The sequence below is a fragment of the Dermatophagoides farinae genome, chromosome 1 (genome assembly GCF_024713945.1).
Source record: "Dermatophagoides farinae isolate YC_2012a chromosome 1, ASM2471394v1, whole genome shotgun sequence".
Classification (NCBI taxonomy): domain Eukaryota; kingdom Metazoa; phylum Arthropoda; class Arachnida; order Sarcoptiformes; family Pyroglyphidae; genus Dermatophagoides; species Dermatophagoides farinae.
In genome coordinates this window covers 1,066,881-1,088,907 of record NC_134677.1, presented here as the reverse complement: position 1 = coordinate 1,088,907, position 22,027 = coordinate 1,066,881, and the positions used below count along the sequence as shown (strand labels likewise).

At 27.1% G+C, this 22,027-nt stretch overlaps 1 protein-coding gene across 1 annotated transcript in view; it reads right to left on the bottom strand.

Annotated features, from left to right (window-relative positions):
* Positions 1 to 22,027, bottom strand: part of LOC124492719 (prolactin-releasing peptide receptor) — a 61,215-nt gene that overhangs the window by 26,880 nt on the left and 12,308 nt on the right. The gene's annotated exons all lie outside the window — the stretch shown is intronic.

Here is a 22,027-nt window from a genome sequence, read left to right as displayed (position 1 = left end):
TGATGAAATTCAACTATTATCGGAAATTTCATAATCAATTTTTTTACATTTTCAAATATGATGAATTAATTCAAAAGAAAATCGTTGAAAATAATTACCCAATCGATAATAAACCAATTGGCAAGATAATGAATCCACCACATCATCATCCAATTTTTGTCATTCCATTAATATTAATTATGATTATGGCTTTTACTACAATTGAACAATTTGAATGGATTGAAAATTTTAAATTTTATCAAACATGGATTGGACTACTTCCCAACGAAGGATTACATTATATAATGGCTTTATTAATTATATGGTCATTAAATGCATTATTAAATGGTTTTTATGGATCATCTCGATATTATCAACATTTAGACTTTGTGTCAGCAATACAACATCAAAGATATCGTGAATTGAACACAAGAGATTCCAATAAATATACACTAATTAGAAATCGTGTATTTTCAATAATCCGTATTCAATCGTTAACCATTTGCATAATCTATCTTCTAGCTAAAATAACAATGACTATTCTGCAATCATTATGGCAAATATCAATATTATGGACATTTATCTGGATATTTATTCTTCAAATATATACAATTAATACCGTTGCAGGTAAGAAATCCCATTAATCAATTTATATATAATGATTATTCCTAATTTAAAGGTATATATCATCCATCATCAATAATATTCATGGCCCAATATTATATAAATTTGCGACAAAAATCACATGGTCGTACATTACAACGATTTTATGAACGATTATTACTTTATGAGTCTAAAGAGAAGATTAATCGAAAGTTCAGTCAATTATTCTTACGACATATGATTGGACATTATTATCAATCATTTGCTATGTTACAACATGAAATTCGTGATTATAATCAACAATTAAAGCGTTATCTATCGGTCATTTTTACTTTAATAACGGTTTTAATCACATATTTAGTTTATTTGACCTTGATGACAAAGCAGAAGTTTATATTTCAATTAATTTTTATCGTTGCAGCATATGGACATTATGTGACATTATCAGTATTGATCCTTGGTTGCAATATGATTAAACAAAATAACGTGAAAATATTGCGATTACAACGTAAATGTTCAACATTATCTTCGACATGTGAACGGAAATTGTTTCATAACTATCAATTATTCAAGGTAAGATATTGTGAATTTGTGCATTTTTTTCATTGTTAATCAATTTTTCATCATTTAAAATTAGTTTGAAACAATAACTGGCATCAATTTAAATCGACCACCAGGTTTTGAGCTAGAAAACGGCATGATTATTACATCATATACATTTGTTACATTTCTAGTCAATATTAGTACATTTTTCTTTCTTATTTCACAGGATTTTTGACAAAAATGATTTTTAAAAAATCTCAAAATCAAAAAAACTAAAAAAAAAAAAAACAAAAACTGAAAACTTGGGCCATTTTTTGACCAGAAACCATCCGGACAAACCAAAATATAGCGATTTCTTGTTTTTTTTACTGTTAATCAACTTCTCATCATTTAAAATTAGTTTAAAACAATAACAAATAATCAATTGAATCGACCATTTATAACTTTATTATATTAACTTTATTAATAGTTCTTTCGTTTATTCGTATATGACACAAGTGCCGGTATGGCAGTGTGTCTGTTATAGTTTATAATAATAATAATTGAATCGACCATCAGGTTTTCAGCTCGAAAACGGCATGATTATCACATCATATACATTTATTACATTTCTAGTCAATATTAGTACATTGTTCTTTCTTATTTCACAGAATTTTGGACGAAAATGATGATTTTTTTTGCACGGAAAAAGTTCAAAAATAAAAATTGTAATTGTGTTTATTGTAGAAATATTGAAATAAACTTTAAAAAAACAATAAAAATGGCACCACGAATTTAATTTAGTCAAATTTTCTTTTTTACTGCACTTAAATATGGTAATAAATTTTATCAATTGAAAAAATTGACTGACGATTGTTATGAACAAAAAATGAAAAAAAAATAATCAAAAAAAGTTTGAAAGTGAAGTCATAAGTTTTATTTGATTTTCAGGATAATTCGTTGAAAAACTCACACCTGAACTGTATGTATGTCTGAATGTGAAATGTAATTTTCAATTTTTTTATACATGAAAATAAAAAAAAGAATATTCTTCATTCTTTTTCAATGAAAATTAAATCCGCATTCGGTTGATGAACAATCAGTATCATCAAGTATCACCACTCTGTGCGAACAACAAAAGCAATGATGAATGCCATTCTTGATTTAGAGATAAATTTGTGGAAAAAATTGATGAAATTCAATTATTTTCGGAAATTTCATAATCAATTTTTTTACATTTTCAAATATGATGAATTAATGCAAAATAAAATCGTTGAAAATAATTATCCAATCGATAAGAAACCAATTGGCAAGATAATGAATCCACCACATCATCATCCAATTTTTTTCATCCCATTCATATCAGTTATGATTATGTCTTTTATTTATATTGGACAATTCGAATGGATTAAAAATTATCAATTTTATCAAACAATGATTAGACTATTTCCCAACGAAGGATTATATTATCAGATGGCTGCATTAATTATATGGACATTAAATGGTTTATTAAATGGTTTTTATGGATCATCTCGATATTATCAACATTTCTATTTTCTATTATCAATACAACATCAAAGATATCGTGAATTGAATACAAAAGATTCCAATAAATATACATTGATTAGAGATCGTTTATTTTCATCGATTCGCATAGTATCATTGATTATTGCTTTTATGTTTCTCTTAGCTAAAATAACAATGACTATTCTACAATCATCATGGCAAACTTCGATATTCTGGACATTTATCTGGATAGTTATTCTGCAAATATGGACAATTAATACAATGGCTGGTATGAATACACATCAATCGATTCATTTCGGTTGCGATATGAAATAGCCAAACTGAAAATAGCCAAGGCAGAAAATAGCCAAATATTTTCTGCCTTGGCTATTTTCATTTTGGCTATTTCAACCCACAATCTTCATTTCTAATAATTATTTCTAATTCAAAGGCTTATATCATATATCATCGATGATATTTATGGCCCAATATTATTTAAATTTGCGACAAAAATCACTTTGCCGTACATTACAACGATTTTATGAACGATTATTGCGTTATGAGCGTAAACAAATAATTCATCGAAATTTTCGTCAATTTCTACATCGAAAAATAATTGGACATCATTATCAATCATTTGCTATGTTACAAAGTGAAATTCATGATTATAATCAACAATTAAAACGTTATCTATCGGTCATTTTCACTTTAATAACGGTTATGATAACATATTTAGTTTATCTGGTCTTGATGACAAAACCGAAATTCATATATCTATTACTATTCATTCTGTTAGCACAGGCACATTATGGGACATTATCATTATTGATCATTGGTTGCAATATGATTAAACAGAATAACGTGAAAATATTGCAATTACAACGTAAATGTTTAACATTATCTTCGACATGTGAACGAAAATTGTTTCATAATTACCAATTATTGAAGGTAGGATATGGTGAATTTATGTTTTTTTTAACTGTTAATCAATTTCTTATCATTTGAAATTAGTTTGAAACAATAACAAATATTCAATTGGATCGACCATCAGGTTTTCAGCTAGAAAACGGCATGATTATCACATCATATACATTTGTTACATTTCTAGTCAATATTAGTACATTTTTCTTTCTAATTTCACAGAATTTTGGACGAGAATGATGATCTTTTTTTGCACTGAAAAAAAAAATTCAAAAATCAAAATTGCAATTGTGTTTGTTGAAAAAATATTGAAATAAACTTAAAAATAGCCAAATAAAAAATCAATTCTTGTCAAAAAAATACAGTGAAAAGGTGAATCATGATGATGATGTTGACTGAAAGTTTTCTTATCCGGTATTTCTTCTCTCTCTCTCTCTCTCTCACTTTACTTAACTCGAAATAATATTATCATCTGGTTTCTGTCAAAAACAATAACAACAAAGTGTTATTTATAAATACAGTCAGCAAGTCCAAAACAACAACAAAGAAATTTCAAATAAAATAAAAGAAAATCCTAAATGATATTTGTCTGGTAATAAGAAAATGTGTACAATATTTAAGTTGAAATAATCAATCAATCAATCAATCAATCAGTTTGATTTCCCGATATAGAATTGTTGTGGTACACACACACACACACACAAAAATAAAATGATTTTCTCCGGAAAAATAAGAATTATGTTCATTTTCAATTAGAATTTTCGAATTGGAAAGCCATTTTTAAATGAAAAAAAACTTTTTCTACAGTTCAATATCCGAGATTGTTGAAAATTTTGTCTGTGTGTGTGCGTGTGTTTAACCGGATCAATGTTTTTTTTTCATTTTGATTCGAAAAATTTTTCCGATTATAAATTGATAATATCCACTAGGATGAAGCAAAACTAATGGAAAAATTTAGAATTAGACCAAAGAAAACAAAAAACAGACAAGTTTTTTTTTTGTTTTTGTAATTCTAGAAAATTGAATTTGAAACAACAAAAAAAATAATAACACTGACAAACAGAGGCCAACACACTCGATCATGGCATCATTATCATCATCATCATCTGCAGTAATAAAAAAGTGAAAACTCCTTTTTTCAAAAAAAAAACTAATGATGACAGCAAAAGATCAAATGTGCATTGAACAAATGGTTTTCAATGATGAAGATGATGATGACTTTCAAGAATTCATGAATTTCAAGAACAAGACCAAAAAAATGACATCACGAAGTTATTTTAATCAAATTTTCTTCTTTTACTGTTCTCAAATATGGTAATAAATTTTATCATCATTTGCGAAAATTCTCTGGATACATCAAAACAAAGAAGAAATGTGATGAAAAAAGTGATTGTTTGTGCAGAAAAACAAAATATTCATATCATCAGCGGCATTGCAAACTAATCTAATCTAATCTAATCATCATCAGCATTTCTGTTTTTTTTTCTTCATTTTGGCGGAATGCAAAGTTGACAGAAAAAAAATAAATGCAAAAAAAACTTGAATTTCGGTTTTCCATAACAAGGCAGTTAGATAAGTATTTAACAACAAATAACAAACGATATGGAACGTTTTTTAGAATTTGTAAATTGCATGATCATATCTATCTATAAATCAATCGATCGATTGATTATACATGTAAATTCATAGTCGAGCAATTTTTTCGGGAAAAAGTGACAAATTTTTTTTTTCAAAAATTTCCAATAAATTTTCTTGGTAAGAAAAAAAAATTTTTTGAACAAAATTTCATCAAATAAAATCGATTCATGTATTCATTGAAGCGAACGAACGAGAAAAAAAATTTAAATCAAATTCTACATGCTTTATGCTTTGGCATGAATATTTCACAAACACAAAACAACAACAGCAGCAACATTTCCAAAATCAAATTTTTATAAATCAATCTATCGTTGATAGTTTGCATAAACCATCACTAATATTGGAATTGGCAAGAATAAGATTCCAAAAGCGAAAAAAAAGAATACAAAAAAAAATTCCAATCACAGAAAAATAAGGATCAGTAAGAAAGAATTTCCGATGAATCTTTATAATCAAATGATTCGAAAAGTGTGTGAGAAAGTGATGTCAACAATACTCAACAATCACACATGAAAAAAAACAACGATATATAAACAGAAAGAGAAAATAGACAAACAAACATCGAGAATTCAATTTGGGTAGAAAAAAAATCTAATAATTCCGTCGTCATTAGTGTGTTGGCCAGTTTCTCTCTCTCTCTCTCTCTCTTTTTCTCTCACTCTATCACTCTTTCCGTTTTATATTAAAGTTGTTAGCGGCGATAATACCAGATTAAAATGTAAGAACCGAAAATTGAAGACATAAACTTTCACTGCTCTGTTAAACTTAGAAAGAAATCACTAATTGTGGACAATTTTTGTTGTTTTAGATAAACAAATTATTTATTAAATGAAATTGAAAGTGAAAAAAATCGCTAATGTTTAAACAAAGGTTTCATGATTTTTTATTTTTTTATTTCTATTATTATCATCATCATTAGAATGATTTTTGCACTTAATTTGATCGAAATTTTAAATCAATAATTTTTGTTTTCATTGTAGCAGTTAACCATATCATTTTTATTGAAAATAAAACCAAAAATAAAACCTTTTCAAAGTAAAGTCATAAATTTTATGTGATATTCAGGATATTTTTTTTCATTGAAAAACTCACACCTAAACAGTGTCTGTTTGAGAAATGTAATTTTAAATCCGAAACAATAAAAAAATGAATATTCTTCATTCTTTTTTGTCCATGAAAATCAATTTCATATCTGCATTGGGTTGATGAACAATCACCATCATCTTCATTTAGTATCATCGCTATGTGTGAACAACAACAACAATGATGAATGCCATTCTCGATTTAGAGATAAAATTATGGAAAAAATTGATGAAATTCGATTATTATCGGAAATTTCATAATCAATTTTTTTATATTTTCAAATATGATGAATTAATTCAAAAACAAATCATTGAAAATAATTATCCAATCGATAAGAAACCAATTGGCAAGATAATGAATCCACCACATCATCATCCAATTTTTTTCGTCCCATTCATATCAGTTATGATTATGGCTTTTATTTACATTAAACAATTTGAATGGATTAAAAGTTATCAATTTTATCGAACATGGACCAGACTATTTCCCAGCGAAGGATTACATTATCTAATGGCTGCATTGATTATATGGACATTAAATAGTCTATCAAATGGTTTTTATGCATCATCTCGATATTATCAACATTTCTATTTTATATTACCAATACAACATCGTAGATATCGTGAATTGAACACAAAAGATTCCAATAAATATACATTGATTAGAGATCGTGTATTTTCAATTATTCGCATAGAATCATACATTATTTGCATAATGTTTCTTTTAGGTAAAGTAACAATGACCATACTACAACCCTCATGGCAAATATCGATATTCTGGACATTCATCTGGATAGTTATTCTGCAAATATGGACAATTAATTCAATTTCAGGTATGAGAACAAATTAATCAATTCATTTTTAATTATTATTTCTAATTCAAAGGCTTATATCATATATCATCGATTATATTTATGGCCCAATATTACATAAATTTGCGACAAAAATCCCATGGTCGTACATTACAACGATTTTATGAACGATTATTACTTTATGAGTGTAAAGAGAAGATTAATCGAAAGTTCAGTCAATTATTCTTACGACATATGATTGGACATTATTATCAATCATTTGCTATGTTACAACGTGAAATTCATGATTATAACCAACAATTAAAACGTTATCTATCGGTCATTTTCACTGTAATAACGGTTTTAATAACATATTTAGTTTATCTGATCTTGATGACAAAACAGAATTTTATATTTCTATCACTATACATTGTGGTAGTACATGGACATTACGTATTGTTATCAGTATTGATTATTGGTTGCAATATGATTAAACAGAATAACGTAAAAATATTGCGATTACAACGTAAATGTTTAACATTATCGACGACATGTGAACGGAAATTTTTTCATAATTATCAATTATTCAAGGTAAGATATTGTGAATTTGTGTATTTTTTTTTATTTTTAATTTATTTTTCATCATTTGAAATTAGTTTGAAACAATAACAAATATTCACTTGAATCGACCATCAGGTTTTCAGCTCGGAAACGGCATGATTATCACATCACATACATTTGTTACATTTCTAGTCAATATTAGTACATTTTTCTTTCTTATTTCACAGAATTTTGGACGAGAATGATGATCTTTTTTTTTGCACTGAAAAAAATTTAAAAAGTTTGTTGTTGTTGTTGATTAACAAAAATTTTTTTCTCCAATCAAAACATTGTATTCACATTGATTTTTGGTTTGAAAAATAAGAAAAAAATTTAATTGATTTCGATCGAGTTAGCCGGCTAGTATACATTCATCACCGTCATCATCAATTTTTCTTTCTCATTTCACAACAACTTGACTGGCGATTGTTATCAGTAAAAATTTTTTAAAAAAAACCCCACTCCTTCCTCCAAAAAAAACGATCAATCATTTCAATAGTATTTTAAAAATTCATTTCAATAATCACTGGTTTTATTTGAATCAATTTATCAATGTTTTATGATTTTTATTTTTTTTTATTTCTATCATCATCATTATAACCATTATTATTGCACATAATTTGATTGTAATTTTAAATCAATATTGTTTTTATCGTAGCTGTCAATCAAATTATATTATTATTATTGAAATAAAGAAAAATAAAACCTTCTCAAAGTAAAGTCATAAATTTTATGTTATTTTCAGGATAATTTTTTTTTTCGTTGAAAAACTCACACCTATACAGTGTCTGTTTGCGAAATGTAATTTTAAATCCGAAACAATAAAAAAATGAATATTCTTCATTCTTTTTTGTCCATGAAAATCAATTTCATATCTGCATTTGGTTGATGAACAATCACCATCATCTTCATTTAGTATCATCGCTATGTGTGAACAACAACAACAATGATGAATGCCATTCTCGATTTAGAGATAAAATTATGGAAAAAATTGATGAAATTCGATTATTATCGGAAATTGCATAATCAATTTTTTTATATTTTCAAATATGATGAATTAATGCAAAAACAAATCATTGAAAATAATTATCCAATCAATAATAAACCAATTGGCAAGATAATGAATCCACCACATCATCATCCAATTTTTTTCATCCCATCCATATTAGTTATGATTATGGCTTTTATTTATATTGGACAATTCGAATGGATTAAAAATTATCAATTTTATCAAGCAATGATTAAACTATTTCCCAGCGAAGGATTACATTATATAATGACTACAATGATTATATGGATATTAAATGGTCTTTTGAATGGTTTTTATGCATCATCTCGATATTATCAACATTTCTATTTTATATTACCAATACAACATCGAAGATATCGTGAATTGACCACAAAAGATTCCAATAAATATACATTGATTCGAGATCGTGTATTTTCAATGAATCGTATAGGAACATTAACCATGTGTATAATGTTTCTTATAGGTATAATAACAATGACTATTCTACAATCATTATGGCAAATATCGATATTCTGGATATTTTTTTGGATATTTAATCTGCAAATAGGGGGTATTAATGGGGTTGCAGGTAAGAGAGACATTAATCGATTCATTTCTAATTAATTATTCCTAATTCAAAGGCATATATCATATATCATCGATAATATTCATGGCCCAATATTATATAAATTTGCGACAAAAATCACATGGTCGTACATTACAACGATTTTATGAACGATTATCACGTTTTGAGCGTAAACAAATGATTCACCAAAATTTTCGTCAATTATTTACAGGAAAAATGATTGGACATTATTATCAATCATTTGCTCTGTTACAACGTGAAATTCATGATTATAACCAACAATTAAAACGTTATCTATCGGTCATTTTCACTTTAATAACGGTTACAATAACATATATCGTTTATCTGATCTTGATGACAAAACAGAATTTTATATTTCTATCACTATACATTGTAATAGCATACTTTGAATTTGTGACATTATCAGTATTGATCATTGGTTGCAATATGATCAAACAGAACCACGCAAAAACATTGCGATTACAACGTAAATGTTTAACATTATCATCGACATGTGAACGGAAATTGATTTGTAATTATTCATTATTCAAGGTAAGATATTGTGAATTTGTGTTTTTTTTCACTGTTAATTTATTTCTCATTATTTGAAATTAGTTTGAAACAATAACAAGTATTCAAATGAATCAACCATCAGGTTTTCAGCTCGGAAACGGCGTGACTATCACATCATATACATTTGTTTCATTTCTAGTCAATATTAGTTCATTTTTCTTTCTTATTTCACAGAATTTTGGACGAGAATGATGATCTTTTTTTGCACTGAAAAAAAATTCAAAAAATTTGTCGTTGTTGTAGATTAACGAATCATGTATTATTAATATTATTTCAATTAAAAGACAAAAAACTATGAGAATTTTATTAGATATTATTAAAAACAGCTAGAAGAATTTAAAAGAATTTTTTTTCTATTCTATAATCCAATTTTGATCCAAACTTCAAAGTGAAAAGAATTACAAAAAAAATTGAATTTGGAATTTCTTTCTTTTTTTTGTATTACTAAACAGCAACAGATCAATGATGAAATTTTTCAAGAAAAAAAAACATTGTATTCACATTGATAAATAGGAAAAAATTCCACGGATTTTGATCGAGATCGTCGGTATACATTCATCACCATCATCTTTAATATTCCTAAATTTTTCTATTTCATTTTCAAACGGTTGTAGGTCAAAACCCCGAAAACAAAAACCCCGAAAACCAAATGACCGAAAACAAAAACCCCGAAAAAAAATTATCCCGAAAAAAAATTATCCCGAAAACAAAAACCCCGAAAACAAAAACCCCGAAAAAAAATTACCCCGAAAAAAAATTACCCCGAAAACAAAAACCCCGAAAACAAAAACGTAGAAAATGGCTTGTTCCCTTAAACTTAGGAACTGTAGAGGGCGCAAAAAAAACACATTTTTTGTTAAATGATTGCTCTTTTATGGAACCTCCGAAATTTTTGAAATTTAACTATTTAATTATTTAGGAGTCCTAGAATAATTTAACATAAACAAAAAATAAAAAATATTTATACCACAATATGAAACAATCAGTTGAAAATCAGCTGTTTAAAAAGCATGGTCGGTGTGATATCTTAACCCATTAATGCCCAAATTTTTTTTGAAAAAAAGTTATCAATTATGAAAATTTGATGGCTACAAGTAATAAATATGACATTTATTTATTTTTAAAATTTTTATATTTCGAGAAATTGAACTTTGAACTTCCATCCTATATATAGGATCATGGGCACACAGACAACAAAAATTGCATATATTGGATATTATTGTTATTTTATCAAATACAATTGATATATTCAGTTTTTCTGTCAGAAATTATTTTATTAATTAAAAATATGTTAATTTTGATTTAATTATTGATTATGAAATGATTTAAAATCATTCATACAAAAGCCTTTATTACACACATCGCATTGGAATCTGGATTTCTTTTTGCATAAATGGCAGGTCCATTGTTTTTGATCAGGAATTTTGATAATAAAATGATTTGTTGTGTTTAATAGTTCATTGCCGATTCTCAAATGTCGCGGCCGACCAAAATTTTTTGGATTCGAAATTGATTCCAAGGATAGATAACTTTTGGCAATGGATCTCCTGTATTCAAGAAGATTTTTTTTCCTGGGTTGACCATATTGTATAAAATGTATGAATTCACAATAGTTATATCGATTAAATTCGTAAATAGCGAAAAATACCATTTCTTGGATTTTATTGAGATGCGATAATTTGATATGTTATTGTTTAGCAAATCCACACCTCCCATATTGACTGAATAATCATTTATAAGCTTTGGTTGTCTGATTGATATATGTTTTTTTTCCTTCCTCTGACCACCGCTTTAAATTTAATTGTGGGTCAATTCCATTATGGTTTGAAACAACATTTACTGTTTTATTGTCGTTCCAGCCGACTAGAAATAGTTTGTTTTTCATTTCAAATCTATAGTCGAATTTTCCCCTTTCTTTTCCGATATTCAACGGGCAGTTTAGCAATCTATTTTTTCGTAAAGTTGCTGTTGCCCTTATGGACAAATTCTTCAAAACTGCAAGCAATTTTAACGTAGAAAAAAAATTTTTAAAATATAATTCTATATTTTTGAATTTGTCCTTCCCGAATGATTCGATCATGCTCATTATAACCGAGGGCCCCAAACCCAATTCGGATCCACCATGTGACTTCCCGTATAAGTATCAATCGTATAACAATAACCGGACTTAGATTCGCACATGCACCAATTTTTGAATCCAAAGCGGATTGGTTTATTTGGAATAAATTGTTTAAATGGATTAGAACCATAATAAGAAACCATTTGTTCATCAATGCTAACTTTCTCGGACAGGAATCCAAATTCTTTAAATTTCTTGTTAAGATGTTTCAATAAAGGTCGTATTTTGAACAATTTGTCTCTCTCATTAGGAGGAATAGCACTCAAACGATCATTGTCATTAAAATGAAGAAAACGCTTAATATCATCGTATCGATTTCTTGACAAGCAATTATATTATTATATTATTCATTTATATTATATAATTATCACCATTTGTTCGTTTAAAATTTGAAATTTAAATCCAAACTTCACTCATTTATCTTTGATTCTATTCAGTTTGGTTGAATAATTCTTTAAGCTTTAAAGTTTAAGGAAACAAGCCATTTTCTACGTTTTTGTTTTCGGGGTAATTTTTTTTCGGGGTTTTGACCTACAACCTTTTCAAACAACTTGACTGACGGTTGTTATTTTAGTAAGAACTCAAAATAAAAAATCCTAAAAATACGATCTTTTTGATAAATAGTAGTTGAAATTCATTGCAACAATCACTTGTTTCATTTGAATCAACTCATCAACTTTTTTTTTATTTTCTATTATCGTCATCATCATTAGAATCATTATTGCACTTAATTTCATCAAAATTTTTAATCAATACAGTAAAACCCTGCTTAATGCTGTTCCGATTTGCGCTGTTTCGCTTTACGGTAAAAAATTTTTGGAACATAACCCCCTCGCTTTAAGCGGGGTATTATTGTACTTCTATTTTTTTTTTTACCGGAGCCTTCAATTTTTCATTATTATTCAACGAAAGATAACGAAAACCATTTCAAAGTGAAGTCATAAATTTTATGAGATTCTCAGAATAATTTTTTTTTGTTGTTGTGAAAAACTAGCACTTTTAATCCGTGACAATAAAAAAAATGGATATTTTTTTTTACATTTTTAATTATTTTTACATTTCTATTATCATCATTATTACACACATATAATTTGATCGAAATTTTGAATCAATAATTTTCGTTTTCATTGTAGCAGTCAACAAAAAAAAAAATTAAAAATAAAACCTTTTCAAACCTTTTCCATTTAAGTCATAAATTTTATGTAATGTTCGTTGAAAAACTCACTACTGAACTGTATGGGTGTGTTTTTGATCCGTAACAATAAAAAATGTATATTCTTCATATTTTTTTTTAAATGTGTCTAATTACTTATAACAACCGAATGCATATACGAAATTGACTTTCATATATGCATTTGGTTGATGAACAATCATCATCAAGTATCACAACTTTGTGTGAACCACAACAACAATGATGAATGCCATTCTTGATTTAGAGATAAAATTATGGAAAAAATTGATGAAATTCCATTATTATCGGAAATTTCATAATCAATTTTTTTACATTTATTTTTATGATGAATTATTGCAAAAACAAATCATTGAAAATAATTATCCAATCGATAAGAAACCAATTGGCAAGATAATGAATCCACCACATCATCATCCAATTTTTTTCATCCCATTAGTAGTGGTTATGTTTATTGCATATAGTTATATGTATCTATTCGAATGGGTTAAAAATTACCAATTTGACCGAGCATATATTGGACTACTTCCCAAGGATGGAATAAATTATCTGATGGTTACAGCGATTTTATGGGCATTAAATGCTCTATTTAATGGTTTTTATGCCTCATCTCGATATTATCAACATTTTCATTTTCTATTACCAATATTACATCAAAGATATTGTGAATTGAACACAAATGATTCCAATAAATATACATTGTTTAGAAATTGTTTATTATCGTTGATTCGCATAGGATCATCAATCATGTGCATATTGCTTGTTTTAGGTATAATAACAATGTCGATACAACATTTAACGTGGCAAATATCGATATTCTGGTCATTTACCTGGATATTTACTTTGCTATTATATTCAATTCATGTTGTTGCAGGTAAGAGATTAAATTAATAGATTCATTTCTAATAATTATTTGTAATTCAAAGCCATATATCATATATCATCGATTATATTTTTGGCCCAATATTATTTAAATTTACGACAAAAATCACACGGTCGTACATTACAACGATTTTATGGACAATTATCACGTTATGAGCGCAAACAGAGGATTCATCAAAATTCGCGTCAATTTTTATTTGGAAAAATCATTGAATATTATTATCAATCATTTGCTATGTTACAACGTGAAATTCGTGATTTTAATCAACAATTAAAACGTTATCTATCGGTCATTTTCACTTTAATAACGGTTACAATAACATATATAATTTATCTGATCTTGATGACAGAACAGAATAGTGTATTTCTATCACTATACATTGTGATAGCAAATGCACATTATATGTCATTATCAGTATTGATCATTGGTTGCAATATGATCGAAAAAAATAACGTGAAAACATTGCGATTACAACGTAAATGTTTAACATTATCGTCGACATGTAAACGCAAATTGTTTCATAACTATCAATTATTCAAGGTAAGATATGGTGAATTGGTTTATTTTTTTACTATTAATCAATTTCTCATTATTTGAAATTAGTTTGAAACAATAACAAGTATTCAAATGAATCAACCATCAGGTTTTGAGCTCGGAAACGGTGTGATTATCACATCATATACATTTGTTACATTTCTAGTCAATATTAGTTCATTTTTCTTTCTTATTTCACAGGGTTTTGGATGATAATGATGATTTTATTTGATGAATTTCACAACAACTTGACTGAAGATTGTTATTTTAATTAGAATTCAAAAAAAAAATCCTAAAAAAAAGATCCTTCCTCTAAATATTTGCTAAATAGTAGTTGAAATTGTAGCAATCACTGGTTTCATTCGAATCAGTTCATCAACTTTTTTTTTATTTTTTTCATTTCTATTGTTATCATCATCATTAGAATCATCATTGCAGATAATTTGATCGTAATTTTAAATCAATAAAAATCAATATTTCTTTTTTTATCGAAGACTTCAACTTTTCATTATTATTCAAAGAAAGATAACAAAAACCATTTCAAAGTGAGGTCTTAAATTTTATGAGATTCTCAAAATAATTTTTTTTTTTTGTTGAAAAACTTGCACTTTAACCCATTCACTACCGCCATAGACAGAAAAAAGGTCTCAAAATAGACCAACTTTTCATGTGTTTTTGGCTCATATATGAGCCGCTGGTCTATTGTGGAAAATTTGAGCGGCACACATATGTGCCGCTTTTGGTAGTGAATTGGTTAATTTTTAATCCGTGACAATAAAAAATAGAACCTTTTCAAAGTAAAGTCATAAATTTTATATAATGTTCGCTGAAAAACTCACTTCTGAACTGTATGGGTGTGTTTTTGATCCGTAACAATAAAAAATGTATATTCTTCATATTTTTTTTCAATACGTCTGATTACATATAACAACCGAATGCATATAGGAAATTGATTTTCATATATGCATTCGGTTGATAAACAATCACCATCCCCATCATCGAGTCTCACCACACTACGTGAACAACAACGATGAATACTATTCTGGATTTAGAGATAAAATTATGGAAAAAATTGATGAAATTCAATTATTATCGAACTTTGCATAATCAAATTTTTTATATTTTCAAATATGATGAATTGATTCAAAAACAAATCATTGGAAATAATTATCCAATTGGCAAGATAAAGAATCCACCACCTCATCATCCAATTTTTTTCATTCCATCCCTATCAGTTATGATTATGGCATTCATTTATATTGGACAATTCGAATGGATTAAAAATTATCAATTTTATCGAACATTAATAAAAATACTTCCAAACGAAGGATTACATTATCTGATGGTTACAATGATTTTATGGGCATTAAATGCTCTATTAAATGGTTTTTATGCATCATCTCGATATTATCAACATTACCATTTTCTATTACCAATACAACATCGAAGATATCGTGAATTGAACACAAAAGATTCCAATAAATATACACTGATTAGAAATCGTTTATTTTCGTCGATTCGCATAGGCTCATCAATCATGTGCATATTGGTTCTTTTAGGTGTAATAACAATTTCTATACAACATTTTTCGTGGCAAATATCAATATTCTGGACATTTATCTGGATATTTATCATGCAAATTTATTCAATTAATGTCATTGCAGGTAAGAGAACACATTAATCGATTCATTTCTAATAATTATTATTAATTCAAAGGCATAAATCATATATCATCGATTATATTTTTGGCCCAATATTATTTAAATTTGCGACAAAAATTACATGGTCGTAAATTACAACGATTTTATGAACGATTATTAGGTCATGAGCGTAAACAGAGGATTCATCAGAATTTTCATCAATTATTATTACTACAAATGATTGGACATTATTATCAATCATTTGATATGTTACAACGTGAAATTCGTGATTATAGCCAACAATTAAAACGCTATCTATCGGTCATTTTTACTTTAATAACGGTTACAATAACATATTTAGTTTATCTGATCTTGATGACAGAACAGAATATTATATTTCTATCACTATACATTGTGATAGCATACTTTGAATTTGTGACATTATCAGTATTGATCATTGGTTGCAATATGATCAAAAAGAATAACGTGAAAACATTGCGATTACAACGTAAATGTTTAACATTATCGTCGACATGTAAACGCAAATTGTTTCATAACTATCAATTATTCAAGGTAAGATATGGTGAATTAGTTTATTTTTTTACTGTTAATCAATTTCTCATTATTTGAAATTAGTTTGAAACAATAACAAGTATCCAAATAAATCAACCATCAGGTTTTGAGCTCGGAAACGGCGTGATTATCACATCATATACATTTGTTACATTTCTAGTCAATATTAGTACATTTTTCTTTCTTATTTCACAGAATTTTGGACAAGTATGATGATCTTTTCTTTTTTGAACTGAAAAAAAATTCCAAAAGTTTGTACGTTGTTGTAAATAATTTTATTAGACATTATTATATTATAAACAGCTAGAATTTCATTTCATTTTATTTTTTTCGGTGAATTACAGAGGGATCAAAGCGAAAAGAAAAACGAAAAAAAATTGAATTTGATTTTTTTTTCGTATTTGTAAACAAATACAGAATAATGATGAAATTTTTATTGTGAAATTTTTTTTTCTCCATTGGAAACATTGTATTCACATGATTTTTCGTTTGAAAAATAAAAAAAAAGTTAAATGGATTTCGAGCAGGTTAACGGTATACATTCATCACCGTCAATTTTTCTTTCCCATTTCACAACAACTTGACTGACGATTGTTATTGGCAAAAAAATTTTTTTTTTAAATCATCCCAAAAAACGATCATCCATTACAACAATTATTGGTTTTATTTTGAATCAATTTATGACAACGTTTTATGATTTTTTATTTTTTCTATTATCATCATCATTATTAGAACCATTATGGCACATAATTTGATTGCAATTTGAAATCAATAATATTTTTATCGTAGCTGTCAATGATATTATTATTATCGAAATGAAGAAAAATAAAACCTAATGTAAAGCAATAAATTTAATGAGATTTTCAGGATAATTTTTTCCGTTGAAAAACTCACACCTGAACAGTGTTTCCGTGTGAATTGCAATATTAAATCTGAAACAATAAAAAAAATGAATATTCTTTTTTTGTCCATAAAACAAAACAATTCCATATCTGCATTCGGTTGATGAACAATCATCACCATCATCATCAAGTATCATCACTTGGTGAGAAAAACAACAACAACGATGAATGCCATTCTCGATTTAGAGATAAATTTGTGGAAAAAATTGATGAAATTCAATTATTATCGGAAATTTCATAATCAATTTTTTTACATTTTTTTTATGATGAATTAATGCAAAAACAAATCATTGAAAATAATTATCCAATCGATAAGAAACCAATTGGCAAGATAATGAATCCACCACATCATCATCCAATTTTTTTCGTCCCATTCATATCAGTTATGGTTATGGCTTTTATTTATATTGAACAATTTGAATGGATTAAAAGTTATCGATTTTATCAAGCAATGATTAGACTATTTCCCAACGAAGGATTACATTATCTGATGACTGCATTCATCATATGGACAATAAATGGTCTATTGAATGGTTTTTATGCATCATCTAGATATTATCAACAGTACTATTTTATATTACCAATGCAACATCGAAGATATCGTAAATTGACCACAAGAGATTCCAACAAATATGCTTTGATTAGAGATCGTATATTTTCTTTGGTACGCATAGGATCATCAATCATTGGCATATTGTTTCTTTTAGGTATAATAACAATGGCTATACAAAATTCATCATGGCAAATATCAATATTCTGGACATTTATCTGGATATTTATCTTCCCACTATTCGGAATTAATGTAATGGGAGGTAAGTGTACACATTAATCGATTCATCTCGAATAATTATTAATAATTCAAAGGCTTATATCATATGTCATCGATTATATTTATGTCCCAATATTATATTAATTTGCGACAAAAATCACGAGGTCGTGCATTTCAACAATTTTATGAACAATTAGTACGTTATGAGCGTAAACAGAGAATTCATCGAAATTCTCGTCAATTTTTATTAGAAAAAATAATTGGAAATTATTATCAATCATTTGCTATGTTACAACGTGAAATTCATGATTATAACCAACAATTAAAACGTTATATATCGGTCATTTTCACTTTAATAACGGTTTTAATAACATATTTAGTTTATCTGATCTTGATGACAGAACAGAATTTTATATTTCTATCACTGTATATTGCGGGAACACAGGCACATTTTATGTCATTATCAGTATTGATCATTGGTTGCAATATGATTAAACAGAATAATGTGAAAATATTGCGATTACAACGTAAATGTTTAACATTGTCGTCGACATGTGAAAGGAAATTTTTTCATAATTATCAATTATTCAAGGTAAGATATTGCGAATTTGTGTATTTTTTTACTGTTAATTTATTTCTCATCATTTGAAATTAGTTTGAAACAATAACAAATATTCAATTAAATCGACCATCAGGATTTCAGCTCGGTAACGGCGTGACTATCACATCATATACATTTATTACATTTCTAGTCAATATTAGTACATTTTTCTTTCTTATTTCACAGAATTTTGGACGAGAATGATAATCTTTTCTTTTTTTGCACTGAAAAAAAATTCAAAAAGTTTGTAGTTTTTGTTGTAGATTAATAACAAAAAAAAAATTTATTATTTCAATCAAAAGGAAAAAAATAACTTGTAATAATCTTATTAGATATTATTAAAAACAGCTAGAATTTTATTTCATTTCAGTTTTTTTTCAGTGAATTACAGATGGATCAAAAAAAAAAATGTGATGCTTGTGGTATATGCATTGGAACCAAATTGGTATGGTACACCAGTCGTCAATTTAGATATTTAAAGAATTTTATTTTTTGTATTCTATAATCCAATTTTGATCAAAACTTCAAAATGAAAAGAATAACGAAAAAAAAATTGAATTTGGAATTTTTTTTTCTCGTATTTGTAAACAACAACAGAATAATGATGAATTTTTTTTTTTATTATCTCTAATGGTAACATTGTATTCACATTGATTTTTTGGTTTGAAAAAAAATTTCACGGATTCGTTTGTTTGTTTTTTTGTTTTTTTTTCACATTAAATTTTCACAGAAAACCGTCAGAAAATAAACGACAAAAATTTGTTAATGCTGTGAAAACTACATAGAGAAAGAGAGAGAGAGAGACAATGTTTAAATTGAATTAGTCCTATATACAGTGAAGAATTTCAATCAATGATAATGATGAATGATTCGATTGCGTAGAAAAATTTTTGCGAATGTGAATGTATATATATATAAAAAAACCGTCAAACATTAAGCAACCACTTGATATGTTTCATCATCATCATGGCATCCGGATATGTCATCATCAGCAACCAGACTAAAAAAAAAACTAATATTATTTTTCTCTTCTTCATGTCAACCATGAAACAATCACAAATTGTTGTCGGTTTTTGTCGTTTTGTTCATTCAGATCCAATAATAATAATAACAACAACAACAACAACCATGAAAGAAAAAACAAACTAAATTAACTTAATCAATTTTTCGTCATCAACAAGATGAACGAACATCATCTTTGTTATTGGCATCATCATCATCATCATCATCATTACATGACAACAACACCAACAATCTTGTTCATCATATAACAAGATAACAGAGAAAATTTATAAATGAAACAAGATTCTGATTCTTTTTTTTTCTTGCTTGCTTAGTTCAGTGATTTTGTTTTTCCTCTGAACATACGTCATCATGTGATGACTGTGTGTGTGTGTGAGTGAATGATTCAAGAGAAATTCTTGATTGTTCCATTTGTTCGATATTTGTTTACATTCACTTGATTCCAGATTCATTTAGTCAATATACTTCAATGGAGGTCAATTTTGTAATCGACTCAACAAACATTTTCATTCAATAAATGTAGTAGCATTTCAGTTGAATCTGTGTGAAGATTAATATAATAATAATCTAATCTATATCCATAGCAAGGTTGACAAAAATTTCCATTTGGCATCGACAAAATTCATTCAATTGGTTTTCGTATCAATCATATGATTGTTTTTTTTTTACTTCAAAAAAAATCTGAATGTGATAGCCTATAAATCATCAACACCACAAATCGATGATTGAAAATCTTTTGATGATTAATCTTTCCAAACAAAAAAATGGAAAAAAAGTGAGGATTACAGTGTTTGAAATGATGAAGAAAAATGTTCATTCTGCATGCACACCCACACACACACACACACATACGAACTAAAGAAACGAAATGAAATGAAAAAAAAATCTTGAAAAACTACAGATTTGATTTTCTATACACATTTTTTTCCGTTTACATAATGGATCAATCATATTGATAATCAATGATATGATAAAAAACAACTAAAGTGATCTACACGCACCAAAATAGGATTCACAAACAACAAAGGAAACATGAAACCAATGAAACAAACAAAAAAAAATTTGTTCAATTCGTTTTTTCCAACAATCATATCTATCTCTCTCTCTTTCGGCCTATGTGATCAATATCACACACGCAAGCATTGTGAACGTTTCCTTTTATCATTATAAAAATGGAAAAAAAGCTTAAAATGAAAAAAAAGAAATATTCGTGCGTGAATGAATGAAAGATGATGAAACGAAGAATAAAATGGAAACAAAATTGAGAAAATAATAAAGAAACGCAACAACAACAACAACAACAAGGAACACCATCATTGACGATGAAAATTATACAATCAACGCACACCCATGGATCATGTGATCAATGGTGGCTATCATTATTATTATGATGATGATTATATCTAAAGAATAAAACAAAAATATGAAATAAATAAATTATATCAACAATATTCCTGCAATTTTTGTTGTTGCCATTATCATTATCATCATCATCATCATCATTATTATAATGATAATGATGATGATAATAAAAACAGAACAAAACAAAACAAAAAAAATGAGAAAAATTAAAGTGTTTAGCATCAATGAAGAAAAGAATCTAATATCGTCGAACCAAAAAAAAGGAGCATAAAAATTTCCATCAAACAACAGATGGAAATTCAGTGAATTTTTTTTTCTTTTTTTGCCATAAAAAATCATCATATTGAAGATATTGATCCAATAATTGAATAGTGAACTTTCACGGATAAGAATAAATTCCAATATCATAGATAAGAATTTTTGAATAAGGAATTTTACACTCTAGTTTCATATGCAAAACTAATCAATAATCAGAAATAATCAACAAACAAAATTATTCTGGATGATTATAATAAGAATTCAATTTCTCTCTCTCTCTCTCTCTAATTTTCGGCTTTCAAAATAATAATGTTGTTGATTCAAAGAAAAAGAATAAAAAAAATAAATAAATAAAAATATCGAT